Raw genomic sequence first — 18,301 nt, 5'->3', positions numbered from 1 at the left:
TTAATGTTGATGCTTTTTTATAAATGTGTTTTACCACATATTTAAAATTATAAATGAGTGTTTTGTGGCATGTAAATTTTTATGGTACAGATAGTTATCTGTGTTTGTATCAAGTGCTGTAATTTAACATTTTTGGAAATTATTCTGCCCTATTCATCTTCACTCTTGTATTAACTCATTGACTTTATATAGAGTTTGCTATAAATCCATAGAAAAAAATTTGTTATTATTGAATTTTAAAATGCACAGTGTGGTTGTTTACAAAATGATATTATAAATGAATAAAGTACTTTTCTTCTGTTAGTTTGCATGCAGGTTGTTGTTTTTACATTGCATAAGATTATTAAGGTATCTCTTTGGGATTTTTAGTTTAACCCTTCTGTCCTGCCAGGATATACCATTAGATCAAACAATATAATTAAAATAAATTGAATGTTAATTAGTCAACAAAGACTTATTGTCTTTTCTAGAAGTACATTGAGAATATTTTTCCTTGTGAATAAGTTTTCAGTAGGAAAAGCCCTCTCTGAAAGAGAACTCATTTCTTCAATAAAAGTCAGGTGCTCTTTAATTCCACTAAAGGAGCAGTATAAACCCGTGCTACATCAACATCTGGAAGAGAGCCACGAGCTAGAAGTTGACATGACCACTGAGCGTGGGACTTGGGTTAAATCACTTCATCTGGAAAATAAATGTGATATCAGTTATGACATTTGGGTTGTAAGCCACATAAACTTGATCTAGCTAATTTAAGCAAAAAGGAATTAATGGAAAGACACAGAATGGAAGGAAAAGTTAAAGAAGCAGGCAATACCAAAGGGATGAAACTAGGCCAGGGATCTCAATCAGGAAGTCATGGCCAGTCATTTCGGATGCCGCTTTGGTAATGCTTAAATCCCCTTGTTTATCATTCTGCTCGGGATTAAATTTTCCAGGAGGCAGAAATCTATTTAGCATGGGATATAAATGCACCACTGTATGGAGTTGAGGGGAGAAGGGGATGACTGGTTAACAACCCACCATTGACCCCAGACCACCTGGAAAGCAGGAAGCCTAAAGGAAAACCATGGGAAGAAAAAAATGATAGATATTCACTCCAAAGGCAAGCTAAATCACTCCAAAGGCAAGCTAAATCATACGTGAAAATAGTACTAATGCTTCCCCCCCCTTGTCAGGCATACGCTTTAAATCGATTTTACCTAAAACCATTCACCCTTCCATTTGGTTCCTTTTCTTATTGATAGCACATTATCCATGAAGTGTTTGTTACTTCCTGTTCATATTATAAAGTAACAATCCAATGATCCCTTTGGGCACATCACTCAGTATCGTTTGCAAGTGCTCTCCACAACTGAACAGCAACCAAACAACCTATGCTGGGATTGACTCTAAAATAACCACTCCTAATCTGACTCAGGTCGGACAACCAACAGATCTCACAGAATATCTTGAACAAAATTCCCCTTTCCTATTCTATCACCTTTTAGCCTCGGGGTCCCTGATAACAAACCCCAGAAAAATCCCTTAAGAAATAGACAAAGTTAATTAAAACAACAGGAATGATACTTATGGGCCAGTTCTGAAATTCCTCTTTTAAAAATCAAGTACCTTGGACTTCCCTAGTGGTGCAGTAGTTAAAGAATCCACCTGCCGGGGGCTTCCCTGGTGCCACAATGGTTGAGAGTCCGCCTGCCGATGCGGGGGACGCGGGTTCGTGCCCCAGTCCGGGAGGATCCCACATGCCGCGGGGCGGCTGGGCCCGTGAGCCTGTGTTCCAAAGCGGGAGAGGCCACAGCGGTGAGAGGCCCGCATTAAAAAAAAAAAAAAAAAAAAAAAAAAAAATGGAATCCACCTGCCAATGCAGGGGACACGCGTTTGAACCCTGGTCTGGGAAGATCCCGCATGCCGTGGAGCAGCTAAGCCCGTGCGCCACTACTAGTGAGCCTGCGCTCTAGAGCCCACAAGCCACTACTACTGAAGCCCGCGCACCTAAAGCCCACGCTACGCAACAAGAGAAGCCACTGCAATGAGAAGCCCTCGCACCACAACAGAAGAGTAGACCCAGCTCGCCACAACTAGAGAAAGCCCATGCTCAGCAACGAAGACCCAATGCAGCCCAAAATAAATACATAAATTTATTTTTTAAAAAAATCAAATACCTTTTAGGTAGTGTTTATTGATTGCACAAAAACTTATTTATAGCTTATGTACCAGACAGTGTGCTTGATGTGAGGATAAAATACTGAGCAAAAACAGACACAGTCCTGCTGTCAAGGCACTCACTGCCTAGCACAGTACTAGGGCTCATTACCGCCACAGAATGAAATACACTAACAATTTTTTAAAAGTTTAAAAACAATATTCTATGTAAATATAAATGAACACCTGTCAAAGATTTTATTCAACTACTTAATTGGTAAGGAAACCAGTTGGATGTTAAAACTAATTCCAAGAGCTAGATATTTTAGGCAATGTTAGTATAAGCTTGCTGAGTTAGACACAAATCTGATGAACATCCAACAAGGCCATAAACCGTAACCTTTGAGGCTATCTTTTCCACTGGACAGAAATTACTGGCATCTCTACAGTATAGAAATCTACAAACTAACATGTGACTTCACTAAATCCGGTACTTTTAGTCAATAGTAAGCAGTGAGTTGAACTAAGTAGTTTTCCCCAGATTAGTGGTTCTCAAATTTTAGTGTATATCAGAATGATTTGAGGGCTTGTTGAAAATACAGATTGCTGAGTCCCACCCACAGAGTTTCTGATTCAGTCAGTCTGGATTGGGACTCAAGAATTTTAATTTCTAACAAGTTTCCAGGTGATGCTGGAAACGGACTATCCTTATGTGAACCTGAATTCTTAAAATGTTTCATAGCTAATGATTTCTGTAAGAAAAATATTTTTCTTAATACTCTAGCACACAAAATACCGGAGGAGGTTCAGTTTCTTTACCTTCTGGGATTTAAGGGAATATTTGATTCATGTAAGTGACTATAAACCAATCTAGTTTTTTAATACCCTCCAGTGTTAGGAAGATATTTCTCCTACACAACAAGAGGTAAAGGTCTTTCTTAATTATAGAAATGCAGACACACAAACAGAGGGAGAGCTTCTAGCTTTGTCTATTAGCTACAAATCAGAAGTGAACCAGAAACAAAAACTTAAGAGTTATTTTTCTTCCAGTGAGCACGTAGTTCTTAATTGATTTAAGGTTGCAAATAGACAAAGATTTTTTTTTTTAAAGAGCAAAAACAAAAAAGAAAGAAGACTACTAAGTGGATTCTCTGTCATCTTTCACCCAACAGAGAACAGGTCTTCATTATACACCCATCAGAGATCACCAAATAGACTGTAAGAGCAAATCCCCAATCATTGCTGACACCAGTTCAGACTAACCTATTGAAGGTGTACAAGCCAGACATAAAAACAAATACGTAGTATCAGTAGAAAAAGAAAAAAAGAACTAGAGAGTCAGAAAATTTAAAGTTCTGTTGCCACCCAGGATTCACTTCAGAAGCCAAGAAAAGATGTGCATGCAAATAGATTTAATCTGTCTCCGTTGGGTTAATCCCCTCAAACATCTCAGTGGATGACCTTCAAAACTGATCAAATATAATTTTCAAAAGCTTACATGACTCATGCGAATAAAATGAACACATGACAAAGATTTAATTCAATTTATTAACCGATGATGTAACCGAAAGTGGGGTCCAGCTGCTCACCGCTCAAAAACCAATTAAGAGGCAAGGTTGGTGGAAAGGAAAGTGGGCTTTATTTTGGATGTCGGCATCCGGGGTGGGGGGTGGGGGGTGCAGACTCCTGTCCAAAGGCCAAATCCCACCACCTACAACCAGGGGGCAAGAGCTTTTATGGACGGAGGGAGGGAGGGGGTTACATGCAGAAACAGCACCGACAGCTCTGACAGGCATCTTGAAATTGGTCATCGGTGGTTTGACCAGCTCATCTTAAGTACAATTAATCTTCAGTTCCGGGGTCGGTTTGTTCCCATTTTCTTGAGGCCAATTCTTGGAATTGTGGCAGCTTATGTCATAGCTACACTCTGGTCATCATGTAGTTAACTTCTTCCACCTGATGAGGGTTTCAGTCTCTATAAGGCAGCTCACAGGATATGGCTCAGAATATTATCCATAGCCCTTGAGGAGGAACTAAAGTCCTTGACTATACTTAATGACTAAACTATTATTATTGGTCTCTTTTTTTTTAACACCTTTATTGGAGTATAATTGCTTTACAATGGTGTGTTAGTTTCTGCTTTATAACAAAGTGAATCAGCTATACGTATTATTGGTCTCCTTTGACTGTTTTCCTTTGTTTCTGCATTTTCTCACTTCTCTGATTAAACTTATTCTTTGGCTAAAGTTTTTTCACAGACAAAAGGCAGGCTGCGGACACGACAAGGGGCGGCGGGGGCAGGGGGTGGGGGGAAGGACCATAGGGTCCTGCTCCGTTTCAATGAGGAAACCAGTAAGATATGAAAACTGGCTCTAAGAGCATTTGAGAAGCTGAGCATTTTTAGCAATGTTAAGATAAGAGTGCTGGGTTATATACAAACCTGACTGTTGTCCAACAGGGACAGAAATTGTCATTTGGGGGGATTTTTTTCCACAAGTCAGAAATTATTTGCTTCTCTACCAGACAGAAATATCCAAATTAACATGTAACTTCACTAAGTCTGGGACCTTGAATAAATAGTAAGTGGTGAATCAAATTACATTTCTCTAGGTAATCCTTGGGTGGCCTTCATCTCACATGACATTGAAAAAGGATGTGTGGCCATGACCCTTTTTAGTACTTCAGTGAAAGCCAGCCTGGGAGTAAGGTAATACCTTTGTAATGGCTCTTCTGTCGTCAGCTGAGAGGTAAACTAATATAAGCCTCCTAGTGTTGGTGACAACGCCTCTCTCACGTCCTCCTCCTGACTAGACCATATAATTCATTTTCACTTTCACTTTCACTTTTTCCATGGTGAAAGAAGCTGTGAACCAGAAAGCTCAATGAAAAAGGTTAATCATTTTAATATTCTTGAACTTTAAAAAAATATTGCCAATAGCTTGAAAAAAGTGTTTTTATGGAGGATGTTAATCACTAAACTATAGAGATTTTTAAGGTTTATAGCTTTGAATTTTCTCTAAAATCCAGTTAGCCTACTGATTTTAGAAAACACTATGATTTCATTATCATTTCCTGTCTCTTTATCCATACCTAAAGTTAAAACTTTAAATTCTTTTGTTAGAACAAACTGGTTGTATATTAATACACTATATATTTACATTTCATGCAAGTTATATCATTGAATATTTATATTTTCAGTAGGTGGCATTGAATGCACTTCTGTTAGGTGATTTCCTGTGTGATAGATAAAATGTTTACAAATCTGATAGTTGTAAAGAGAAAAAAAATAGAATGAAAGGCAGGACAAACTCTGGCTATTATAAAATCCTTAAAGTAAGTGTCCTTTCTCTTTAATATTCAGATTTTTTTCTCTGACAGTCCTTCTCAGATTTACATACCTAATAAGAGCTTCAAAAGTTCACCACCTTACTCCTTTGTTGTGGATACTCTTGACAAAACTCGGGATGGCAAGAGTAAGTTTTCACATTTTTTTGTTGCTTAGAAATTTTTACAATACATATAGATTGGTTTTAAAATAACAATAAAGACATGAAAAAGGACTGTAACATGATTGAAACTTTTTGAGGTGTATGATTAGACAGAAGATGCAACTATTTAAGAAAATGGGTACAGCCCACAGATATTTGTGTAAATGTTTTTTGATTAAAGTAAACTTCAAAGGTTTATGGTCTGCTGTGTAGATTTTCCTCTTCAGACAGTAAAGCCTTTTCTGAGCTGTGTAATAGGAGCTGGTGCACAAAAACGCGATCCACCTGCATTATTATCATGTCAGTGACGGGAAGCATGAAATTATTATTGGTGATTTTATGCTCTGTGGGATTGAAACTACGATTGGATACGTAATTATCACACTGAGAACACCCTCCCAAACTCACTTCCTGCTGAATTTTCCTCTCTGTGAAATGGAGTACAGACCACTATGATACATTTGCCCCATGCTTTATTTTTTATTCATAAATTCAGTGAAATTGTTCATTCAGATTCACTCATGTTAGTTTATGAACCTGGGAAGTATCTTAAACTTGTAGATGTTTCTGTTATTTTCCTTCTTCACATTCCCTGAGAATAGTTCGATATATTACATATCCCAGAATCAATTTGTGGAAAGTATCTTGAATACCTTCTTGGTGCTTTAATTGATTTATGTTCACCATCTCTCCTCCAAAAGGTTAAGTGTTTGAAACAAGAAATTTCCTCTAACAGTTATTCAATCCTTCAACACACATTTACTGAGCCCATACTCTGTGCTGATTTGGACTGGGCCCTGGGGATGCAGTGGAGACCCACACTGACCCAGTGCCCTGCCCTGCCCTGCCCTGCAGATCTTACATAGTGAATCTGCATACCGAGCGAGTGTGGTTCTGCTAAAAATCATCTCCCCTCATCCCATACATCCTGAGGACAAGTTAAAAATGTCATGTACTCAGATGAATGGATAAAGAAGATGTGGTACATATAGACAATGGGATACCACTCAGCCACAGAAAATAATGAAATAATGTCATTTGCAGCAACATGGATGCAACTAGAGATTATCATACTTAGTGAAGTCAAAAAGAGGAAGACAAACACCATATGATATCACTTATATGTGGAATCTAAAATATGACACAAATGAACCTATCTATGAAACAGAAACAGAATCATGGCCATAGAGAACAGACTTGTGTTTGCCAAGGGGGAGAGGGTTGGAGGAGGGGTGGAGTGGGAATTTGGGATTAGCAGATGCAAACTATTATATATAGAATGGATAAACAACAAGGTCCTACTATACAGCACAGGGAACTATATTCAATATCGTATGATAAACCATAATGGAAAAGAATATAAAGAATGTATACATATGTATAACTGAATCACTTTGCTGTACAGCAGAAATTAACACAACATTCTGAATCTACTATGCTTCAATTTAGTTAGTACTATGTCACGTACTAAGTGAAGTTAGTACAGTTAATACTATGTCATGTACTAATTGAAGTATGTTCAAGGCTCAGATATGTCTGTTACTGGGTTTCCCATATGCCACTTGTTCTGCTGTGTTGAAACATCAGTGCTCCTATTGACACAACAGAAACTCCTATGTCCTGAGGGGAACCAGAGGGCCCAGCAATTTAGAGTGATGGAAGAAAGGTCCATTCCAAGGGCAGCTGGTTCTCCATTGCCACGGTGGAATTATCTGGAGAGGTTTAGAAAACACTGAGGCTTGGGCTTCCCTGGTGGCGCAGTGGTTAGGAATCTGCCTGCCAATGCAGGGGACACAAGTTTGATCCCTGGCCCGGGAAGATCCGACATGCCTCAGAGCAACTAAGCCCGTGTGCCACAACTACTGAGCCTGCGCTCTAGAGCCTGCGAGTCACAGCTACTGAGCCCACGTGCCTAGAGCCCGTGCTCCTCAGCAAGAGAAGCCACCGCAGTGAGAAGCTCGTGCACTGCAACAAAGAGTAGCCCCCGCTCGCCGCAGCTAGAGAAAAGCCTAGCTGCAGCAACGAAGACCCGACGCAGCCAAAAATAAAATTAACTTAACTGATTAATTAAAAAAAAAAAAAAAAAAAGAAAACACTGAGGCCTGCCCTGTGCCCCCCACCCCAGAGAGTCTGATTTATCCATCCAGAATGCCATATGAGGACATATAATAGTTTTCCAGGTGATTCTAATGTATAGCCAAGGCTGAGAACCCTTACTCTAGGGGCGATTAGCTCCTGGCTGGTGGAACCAGCATATTCCAAACCACATCCTAACATTTACCTCTCACATTGCCATCTTGTCTACAAAGAACCTTATGAAAGAACCTAGTTTATCCTTTCTCCCTGGCCTGTTGGTACCTGCTCTGATTTTTTGGTAAAGATAAACATGTACACTTTTAAGCCTATGTGACAAAATAAAGAATTTTGAAACCCTAATCTTACCTTTTGTAATTCACCTTGTTGTTCAGCAAGTTGTTAGCTGTGACTCAACATCCTTTATTAACCTGCATTTCTTAACGACAGAGCCCACTTTTGATGCTCTGTGACTATTTACTTATCTTGCTTACCTTTTGGATAAAAAGGAGTCCTGAACATCCAGGACAGCAATTTGCACCCACAAATACCAAAGAGCTTATCTTGTTATTCCTTTATTCTAGGATTTCCTTGGAGACATGGGTGTTGACTGAAGCACTGGCCTCCAGAACCCATGCCAGCTCACAGGGGTCACAAGGCCAGGTAACACCTCCTCCATCATGCATGCCCGTTATGAAAACCTTTTCCTCTTAGTTGGCTGTCCTGGTGTTTGCCCCTCTTCTAAGGAGACTGTCAACAAGAATTAAGTCAATTGCATGTACCCCTGTCTCAGTGAGCCCCTTCCTCAGAGGCCCCCTCAGCTGAGTCAGGAACAGCATGTCAGTATTTAAGGAAGAGCCCATTAACCTAACCAAGCCAGAGTTTGGCCTGTTCAGAAGATAAACCACTCTCTCTGCGCCATTCCAGATTCTTCTTTTAAAGATAATGTTGCCTTGCCTATGTTGATGAGATGTTATAGGGCCCTCCCCGAGAGAGCATTGTGTACTGGGTCAGTACACATAGCCTCCTACTTGGGGAGAAATCAAATATATCAACCACTACTGTCTTACGAGAAAGAGCCTAGCACAAATGTCAAGCTTTGTGCTGGCTGCTTCTTGTATCTGTTGTTAGGATGCTTTTTAGCTATCAAATAAGACCCACCTAAGATGGCTTAAATAAATAAGTGAATGTATTTGTTCACATGAAGAGTTAGGTACACTTCAAGGTTGGTTCACAGATAGCAGCTTAACAATGCCAAGTAAGACCTGTATTCCTTCAGGCTCTGCACTCTGCTGGCCACAATTCAGCTTCATCCTAAGTCTGGTTGCCCTGCAGGTCATAGTGTGACTTCCAACAGCAGGGGCCATATGCTTCCTCGTTTCTGTCCAGTCCACTGAGAGAAAAAGGTGTCCCATACCCCCTTCCAATAGAGTGAGGAAGAACTTCCCCAGAAGCTTCCAGAAAATCTCTCTTCTAGTTTTATTTCCTGCAATTGGGTCACATGCTCATTTCTGAACCAGTCATGGAGATTGAGATTACCCTAGTAGCCATCAGTCATGTCCATTCAACTGAGAGTCAGCATCTTGTGTAGCACCTGGGCTGAGTGGGGAGAAGCATTGGCCTTCCATTAAGAAGGAGAAAGAGGAACAAATACTATACATATAAAATTCACTTTGGAGAGCCCTGACCAATCACCTCAAGTAGATAAGCAAAAGAATAACACAGAACTAAAAAGTTAACAGGGAAGATAAAATGGAATGATAAAAAAAAAATACTTGATTGATTCAAAAGAGGGCAGGTTATGAGAAATATGGGAACAAAGAATAGATGGTAGACTTAAATTCAACATTAAATGTATGAGAACAGGGGCTTTCCTGGTGGTGCAGTGGTTGAGAATCTGCCTGCTAATGCAGGGGACACGGGTTCGAGCCCTGGTCTGGGAGGATCCCACATGCCGTGGAGCAACTAGGCCCGTGAGCCACAACTACAGAGCCTGTACGTCTGGAGCCTGTGCTCCGCTACAAGAGAGGCCGCGATAGTGAGAGGCCCACGCACCGCGATGAAGAGTGGCCCCTGCTTGCCACAACTAGAGAAAGCCCTCACACAGAAACAAAGACCCAACACAGCAAAAATAAATTAATTAATTAATAAACTCCTACCCCCCCAAAAAAAAATGTACAAAGACTAAACATTCTGAGAGACTGGACTAAGGAAACCAAGCAAGAATCACCTATTACTATTTTAAAGAAACATACTTTAAGTATAAAGATGCAGATAGATTAAAAGTAAAAAGATAGGAAAAGACACCATCAAACATCAACCAAAAGAATGTTGGTGTGGCCACATTAATGTCGGCACAAGGAACTTCAGGGACCTAGGCTGGCCAAAACTTGAAGAAGAACAATGTAGAAAAATTAAATTACCAGATATCAAAACTTACTGTAAAGCTACAACGGGTAAGCCAGGTGTTGACAAAACAAATAAACCCATGGAACCAAATAGAGAATCTAGAAACAGATGTGTACATATATAACACTGATTTACACAAAGGCACCACTGCAACTCAGTGGAGAAAACAGTATTTATTTTTTCAACCAACAGTGCTGGGTCATTAAATATCATTGTGAGAAAAAATTAAGTTTCAGCTTTCACATCTTACTACAAAATTAACTAGAGATGGATTATAGATCTAGTTAATTTTGGAGGAAAACGTAGGAGAATACCTTCATGATCTTGGAGTAGGGGAAGATTGTTCATCAGCCCTCCATGGTTTCTAACTTTTTAATCTTCTTCATTTTAATGACTTAAAATGGTAGCTTGTTTCCATTTTAATTTACAATTTTTTAATCACAAGCAAGGTTGGACACCTTTTCACAAGCTAAGCCACTGGTTTTTCTTTTAAGTGTTCATTTGTCCCACTTTTCTGTTAAGTTATTGTTCTTTTTCCTATTAATTTAAAAAGTTCTGTATATACTAAGGAATACTTCTTAATTTTTGAAGACTTTATTTTTAGAGCAGTTTTAGGCTGACAGCAAAATTGAGCAAAGGTACAGAGATTTCCCATATACCATTGTCCCCACACATGCACAGCCTCTCCCCTTGTCAACATCCCCACTGGAGTGGAACTTTTGTTACACTTGATGAACTTACATGGATCCATTATAATCACTCAAAGTCCATAGTTTACATTAGGGTACACTCTTGGTGTTGTACATTCTATGGGTTTGGACAAGTGTGTAATGACATATGTCCATCATTATGGTATCATATACAGTATTTTCACTGCCCTAAAAATCTTCTATGTTCCGCCTATTCATTCCTTCATCTCCCCTAAACCCTGATAACCTAGCAAATGGAATTCTATTCCTTGAAAAAGGAAGCCCTAGTACTTGCAAATGATAAAGAAAAGAGCTACTGATGCCAGAAGAAAAGATGAAATACTAAGCAACAATTTTAAAATTTTTATTTTTAAAACATTTGTTTGTTTGTTTGTTTATTTATCTGGGGGCACAGATGCACAGCTTGCAGGATCTTAATTCTCCTACCAGGGATCGAAACTTCACCCCAGCAGCGAAAGTGCTGAGTCCTAACCACTGGACTGCCGGGGAATTTCCTAAAAAATAATTTTAGATGCATTTGGAGGCTGAAATTTTTAGAATGAAACACTGTCTTATATTTAGTAATCAATAAAATTTTTCTCATGAGGTGGTCTGTAAAAACTTCTTTTCTGAGATATCTGGCTTTCAAAGTTTGATGCTGTTCCTTAAAAATGCATCTTTTAATCTCTAAAAATCGTGTATGCTGACTGGAAGTCATGGATAACTGGATTCACACTGAGATTTGTAACTCTAGAAGGTATCAACTACCATTCTTCTATGTTAAAAACAAATAGTCTCAGAACTTTTCCTTTCTCTCCTCTCCTTTTGTACATAAAGGTATGTACAAAGTAAGATGACTAGTTGATTCATCTTAAAACAAGGTGTTCCAGGAAGTTTATTCTGACAATCAGGTTGTCATTGTCTTTTGGCTTTATGCTGATTTTTCCAGAGCAGGCACAGTTTCTTTTCTTAATAAATTTATTTATTTATTTATTTAATTTTGGCTGCACACGGGCTTTCTCTAGTTGCGGCGAGCAGGGGCTACTCTTTGTTGTGGTGCACGGACTTCTCATTGCAGTGGCTTCTCTTGTTGTGGAGCTCGGACTCTAAGTGCGCGGGCTTCAGTAGTTGTGGCACGCGGGCTCCGTAGTTGTGGCTCGTGGGCTCTGGAGCACAGGCTCAGTAGTTGTGGTGCACGGGCTTAGCTGCTCCACGGCATGTGGGACCTTCCTGGACCAAAGCTCGAACCCGTGTCCCCTGCACTGGCAGGCAGATTCTTAACCACTGCGCCACCAGGGAAGTCCAGGCACAGTTTATTTTCTGTGTAGTTAAATTCACCAGTTCCCTGTTGCTCCTAAAACAATGTCTCAAATCACTTCCCTTAAAAGAAGCCAAAAAGCCCAGGTGCTCCCTTTCCTATCTTGTCCTTTATCCATCCTCCCTTGCAGCTAGAATGCAAGTATGTGATGAAGGTTTAACCAATCAGATGCTCCCACCCCAGATTTTTGAATTGGTGGCTACTGATGCAAAGCACTAAGAACAGTGGAGTCCATAGCAGCGATGGCAGTGACCACAGCAATATCCAGTTTCTGGGAGCAGCAGATACTGTACAAAATGTCACAGCCATGTCCTCACTGGTAAGATGTTGGCTGTGGTCCCGCAGCTGCCTGGTCTCCCATGTTTCCTGCCTTCCTCCAGCCTGCTTCTCAAGGCTTCCTGGTACTTTTGTGAACCAACTGCTTTTCAGTCCATTCCTTTTCTGTTTAACCAGAGTTGATTTCTGATGCTAAAGCTTTTTGCCAGTTATAAGGAAACAAGGAGAAAATCCCTCTCCCACACTCTGTGTCCCTCTTTGCCATCTGAGCACTAAGAATCCTTCATGAAAACAGCTCCTTATACACAAACAGCTCATACAGCTCAATATCAAAACAAAAAACAAAAACAACCTGATCCAAAAAAAAAAAAAAAAGGGCAGAAGACCTAAATAGACATTTCTCCAAAGAAGACTTACAGATGGCCAATAGGCACATGAAAGGCACATTGCTAGTTATTAGAGAAATGCAAATAAAAACCACAATGAGGTATCACCTCACAGTAGTCGGAATGGCCATCATCAAAAAGTCTACAAATAATAAATGCTGGAGAGGGTGTGGAGAAAAGGGAACCCTCCTACACTGTTTGTGGGAATGTAAACTGGTGCAGCCACTGTGGTGAACAGTATGGAGGTTCCTTAAAAAACTAAAAATAGAGTTGCCATGTGATCCAGCAATCCAACTCCTGGGCATATATCTGGAAAAGATGAGAACTCTAACTCAAAAAGATACATGCACCCCAATGTTCATAGTAGCACTATTTACAATGGCTAAGACGTGGAAGCAATCTAAATGTCCATTGACAGAGGAACGGATAAAGGAGATGTGGTATATATATAGATACAATGGAATATTAGCCATAAAAAAGAATGAAATAATGCCATTTTCAGCAACATGGATGGACCTAGAGATTCTAATACTAAGTGAAGTAAGTCAGACAGAGAAAGATAAATATCATATAATTTCACCTATATGTAGCATCTAAAAAATAATACAAATGAATCTATATACAGAACAAAAATAGACTCAGACATAGAAAACAAACATGGTTACTAGCAAGGGACCTGGGGAAGAGATAAGTTAGAAGTTTGGGATTAACAGATACACACTACTATATATAAAATAGATGAACAAGGACCTACAGTATAGCACAGGGAACTATATTCAGTATCTTGTAATAACGTATAATGGAAAAGAATCTGAAAAAGAATATAGATAGATAGATAAACTGAATCACTCTGCTGTACACCTGAAACTAGAAAAACATTGTAAATCAACTATACTTCAATTAAAACAACAAAAAAACCCAGCTCCTTTAGTCATGGCTGTGTGTTTGCTCACCCTCCCTGCCCCCTTCTTTCATCTCTCCAGGGCTCAGGTATGATTTCAGGTTCCAGAGCACCAGTCAGCAGCTAGCAGCAGAGACGTTCGGCTTGCTCTCTCTCCATCCTTCGCTGTCTCAGCCTCCTCCACAAACCTTGCTGGAGAAGCCAGCCCTGTACAGCAGGGCTCCTATAAGTACCCTCCTGGAGCCACCGTTCCACTCATTCATCCATCTGCCCAGACAAGTCCAGCTGCCTGGCGAGCACACAATTTGGGCCTGGTTTGGAACCCCTACATATTGAGAAACTGGATACTCTGGGAAATAAATTGTCCTTTTTCTAAAAAGATCCTTCTAGATTATCTTTAGCAGGACTAAATGATTCCTGTTGAACCTGACACCTGCTTCCTAAAGGCTTGTCCCCTCCCTCTTTCCTCCTTCTCTTCCACCAGCATTCACAGAGCACTCTTTATTGAGACAAGATGGCAGAGCCTCAGCTCAGCCCTCCCTCAGAGAAGTCTCACTTCACTCCAGTATGCTGTGTAACCCAAAATAAGTTCCTGTGCAACAGAATAGTCAAGACTGTTCCTCCTCTTGTAGGTGACAGAAGTTTCTCCTCTTTCCACTGCAAAGCAAATGCCTTCAGATCGGAAGGCATTTAGTTTTTTCAAAAGTAAATAAAATGGGACTTCCCTGGTGGCACAGTGGTTAAGAATCCGCCTGCCAGTGCAGGGGACATGGGTTCAAGCCCTGATCCAGGAAGATCCCACATGCCGCAGAACAACTAAGCCCGCGAGCCACAACTACTGAGCCCACATACCTAGAGCCCGTGCTCCACAACAAGAGAAGCCACTGCAATGAGAAGCCGGTGCACCGCAACAAAGAGTAGTCCCTGCTCACGGCAACTAAAGGAAGTCCATGTGCAGCAACGAAGACACAATGCAGCCAAAAATGAATGAATGAATGAATAAATTTTTTAAATGGCTCTGCAAAACAAGAATCATTCGGTCATGTCCCAGGAGCCACTCAGTGATACCTTCTCTGTGCTTTAGCCAATGGCTTCAAGGCACCTAAAGTAGCAGTAGGTGTTTCCCAGACTCTGGCTCCTAGGAAACTTTACCTGGAGGGTGGTTGCAGGTATATTCTGAGTAACCAAGCTGGTTGGGGTTAAATCCCACTTAGTCCCTCGGGGTTCCCAGGGACTAAAGATTATGCATAGAATGGCTCAGATATATCCACTGCCAGTCATTTGCAGGAACCAACTTTCCATAAGTGTCAATACACGGGCTTCCCTGATGGCTCAGGGGTTAAGAATCTGCCTGCCAGTGCAGAGGACACAGGTTCAAGCCCTGGTCCAGGAAGATCCCACATGCCGCGGAGCAACTAAGCCCGTGAGCCACAACTACTGAGCCTGCGCTCTGCAGCCCACGAGCCAAAACTACTGAGCCTGCAGCTCCACAACTACTGAAGCCCACCGCGCCTAGAGCCCATGCTCCGCAACAAGAGAAGCCACCGCAGTGAGAAGCTCGTGCACCGCAAAGAAGAGTAGCCCCAGCTTGCAACAACTAAAGGAAGCCTGTACACAGCATGAAGGCCAAACACAGCCAAAAATAAAATAAATAAAATATAAATTTTTAAAGATGTGGCACATATATACAATGGAATATTACTCAGCCATAAAAAGAAATGAAACTGAGTTATTTATAATGAGGTGAATGGACCTGGAGTCTGTCATACAGAGTGAAGTAAGTCAGAAGGAGAAAAACAAATACCGTATGCTAACACATATATATGGACTCTAAGGGAAAAAAATGTCATGAAGGGATTAGTGGTAGGATGGGAATAAAACACAGACTTACTCGAGCATGGACTTGAGGATATGGGGAGGGGGAAGGGTGGGCTGTGACGAAGTGAGAGAGTGGCAGGGACATATATACACTATCAAATGTAAATTAGATAGCTAGTGGGAAGCTGCTGCATAGCACAGGGAGATCACCTCTGTGCTTTATGACCACCTAGAGGGGTGGGATAGGGAGGGTGGGAGAGAGGGTGATGCAAGAGGGAAGAGATATGGGAACATATGTATATGTATAACTGATTCAGTTTGTTGTAAAGGAAAAACTAACACACTATTGTAAAACAATTATACTCCAATAAAGATGTTAAAAAATAAAAATAAAATAAAATAAAATATAAATTTTTAAAAAGTCAATATGCTTATATTGACATATGAATATGACACACATATATAATAGTTTCATTATATAAACGCATATTTTAATAAAGTTAACTATATACATAAACACACATAGTCTCAATTAAAATAAATATATAGGTTAAGTTTTTTGCCCTAAAAGTTATAAGCAGGCTAAATTATTTACAAAATAATAAAAACCAGCCATAATTTTCATCCTGCTGAAGATGACTTTCCATGATCATGACCTAAGCAGATTTTTCACAGGCCACAGGACCCGGAGGTCAGATTTTCTGCATCTCCAGATGCCAGGGGCACACACATTTATAATCCTCTGTCAGAGACTTAGTCAGGACCTGGGAAGGATTATTCCAAATCAGGGCCATCAAGAGGAGAAGGAGAAGGGAACCCCCAAGTGACAAAGCCACAGAAGAGTTCAGGAAGGCCTCTGTCTTCACCTGCTTTGAGGAGGGCTGGCTCTGCTCCCCACAGTGTGCCTAAGTCACAAGCTTCCCTACCGCCTCTAGGGCTCATTTTGGAAATTATCTTTGGCTGCCTAAAGAGAGGGGTTCATGCTCCAGCTCAGGAAGTCCCCACATACCTGCCACATAAACGTAAACCTGGGAGAAAGTCGAGGCTGCTCTTGGGTGGGCTTCCCAGCAATCTGTGCACCAAACTCGTGTCCCCCCTCTGAATAGGACTTGAATGCCATTGCCAATGGCTTAATGGCCATCCATAAGATAATTTGTCATCGTTTTTAAACCTTAAAATTGGCCAAATTCTTCACAGCACACAGACTTAGATCCAATACTCTGATTTTGTTCCAAATTATTTTAAAAGTCAAAAAAATTTTCAATTGAAAAGTTTTGTTTCGACTACCTCGGGCGCTTGCCAAAACACTCTCCAAGTATTTTTTTCAGCGATTCTCATTATACATTTGCAGAAAGCTTTTAATAGTTACCGAAATGCATCTGCCCACTGCCTCATTGGATTCACTCAGGAGTCCCTAGGAGCTAGAAGGATTGGTGAGTGTATCCATTTGACAATCAAGGAAACCGACACCCAAAGAGGCCTGAGACTTGCACAGCTAGTAAGAAGCCAGACCTCCCAAGATTGTGCTCTGTACATGCTCACAATAGAAATACACAGAGGACTGTCCCTTGGCATTTTCCAGGCTGAAACACTGAGGCACAAAAAAAAACCCCCCAAGAAACCCACTACCTATCTTATGAGGTCTGTTATTAACTTTTTTATTTAAAAGAGAAGAAGTTGACTGTGAATAATTTTCTATCTACATTTTTCAAAAGCAAAGAAAGAGAGAGAAAATAAAGGAAGATGATCAGGACTAATGATGTACTGATGTAAGAGCCTTTCCTCGCAGCAGGTGAAAGGCAGGCAGCAAGCACAGGTTCTGTGAGGCTGCGCTGCCGGCTGTCACCTCCTCTGTGCAATAGTGACATTTCATCAACATTGTGTATTAATGCTGGGCTTTAGTAAGTCAAACTGTACTTTTTTAAAAAAACCAGAGTCATTATTTAAGGAGCTAATATGAACATTTTATGTAAAATGAAGAATTAGTCCTTAATATTTTTATGCAAATATACCCTATTCAACGATTCTAAAGTGCACTCTATTTTTTTCTCATTTTAACCTCTAAAATCAGCACGCATCTGTGAAAGTAGGATGCAGTCAATGTGTCATACAATAACTGTCCACCAGGTGGCAGTCATGATGTAGTAATAGGAAATTTTCCATTGACGCATTCCAATAGGATGGAGAAATCCTCAATCTCAAAAGCACCTTAGATTTGATGAAATACGTAATGGCTTGTTTGGAGCAAGATACAACTACAACAAGTGTTCATTTTAACTAATACTAGGACCTAGGTTATATTCTAATCCTAGTTTTAGAATTCACCAACGGAGTGAACCCATGAAATCCTAAGCACTCCAACTTCCACCCCAATAAAGGCAGAACCCCGGGTTCTGTCGACCCACACCACAACCTCTCTGTGTGACCCCAGGTGTGCTATGCACCCTCTAGGACTTTTGAGTAATAAACCTTGTCTTTTCAAAGTTCTCTGATACAACCAGTTGTTGTTGAGGTACGATTTGCAACTATAATAGAAACCGCAAGGGCAGGTCCAGCCACGACATTGGTTGGGGAGTATCTGTGGGGGGGCCTCACCACAAGTAGTACCTGCTGGGCTGAGTGCCCCCAAGCATTCCTCCCTGATAGCATCACTCTCCACAGGCTAACACCAGACACAAAACAACTGTGTTCTCTTCAACAGCTCACACCACTATTTCATGACCTTTTATAGTTGGTGGCTTCCATAGAAAATTTCAAGTACATACTTCGCACTAGGCAGATAATTATTTCCTTCTTCTCCACTC

The sequence above is a fragment of the Kogia breviceps genome, chromosome 4 (assembly GCF_026419965.1).
Source record: "Kogia breviceps isolate mKogBre1 chromosome 4, mKogBre1 haplotype 1, whole genome shotgun sequence".
Lineage (NCBI taxonomy): Eukaryota > Metazoa > Chordata > Mammalia > Artiodactyla > Physeteridae > Kogia > Kogia breviceps.
The sequence above is the reverse complement of the archived record's forward strand: the minus strand, read 5'-3'. Positions refer to the sequence as shown.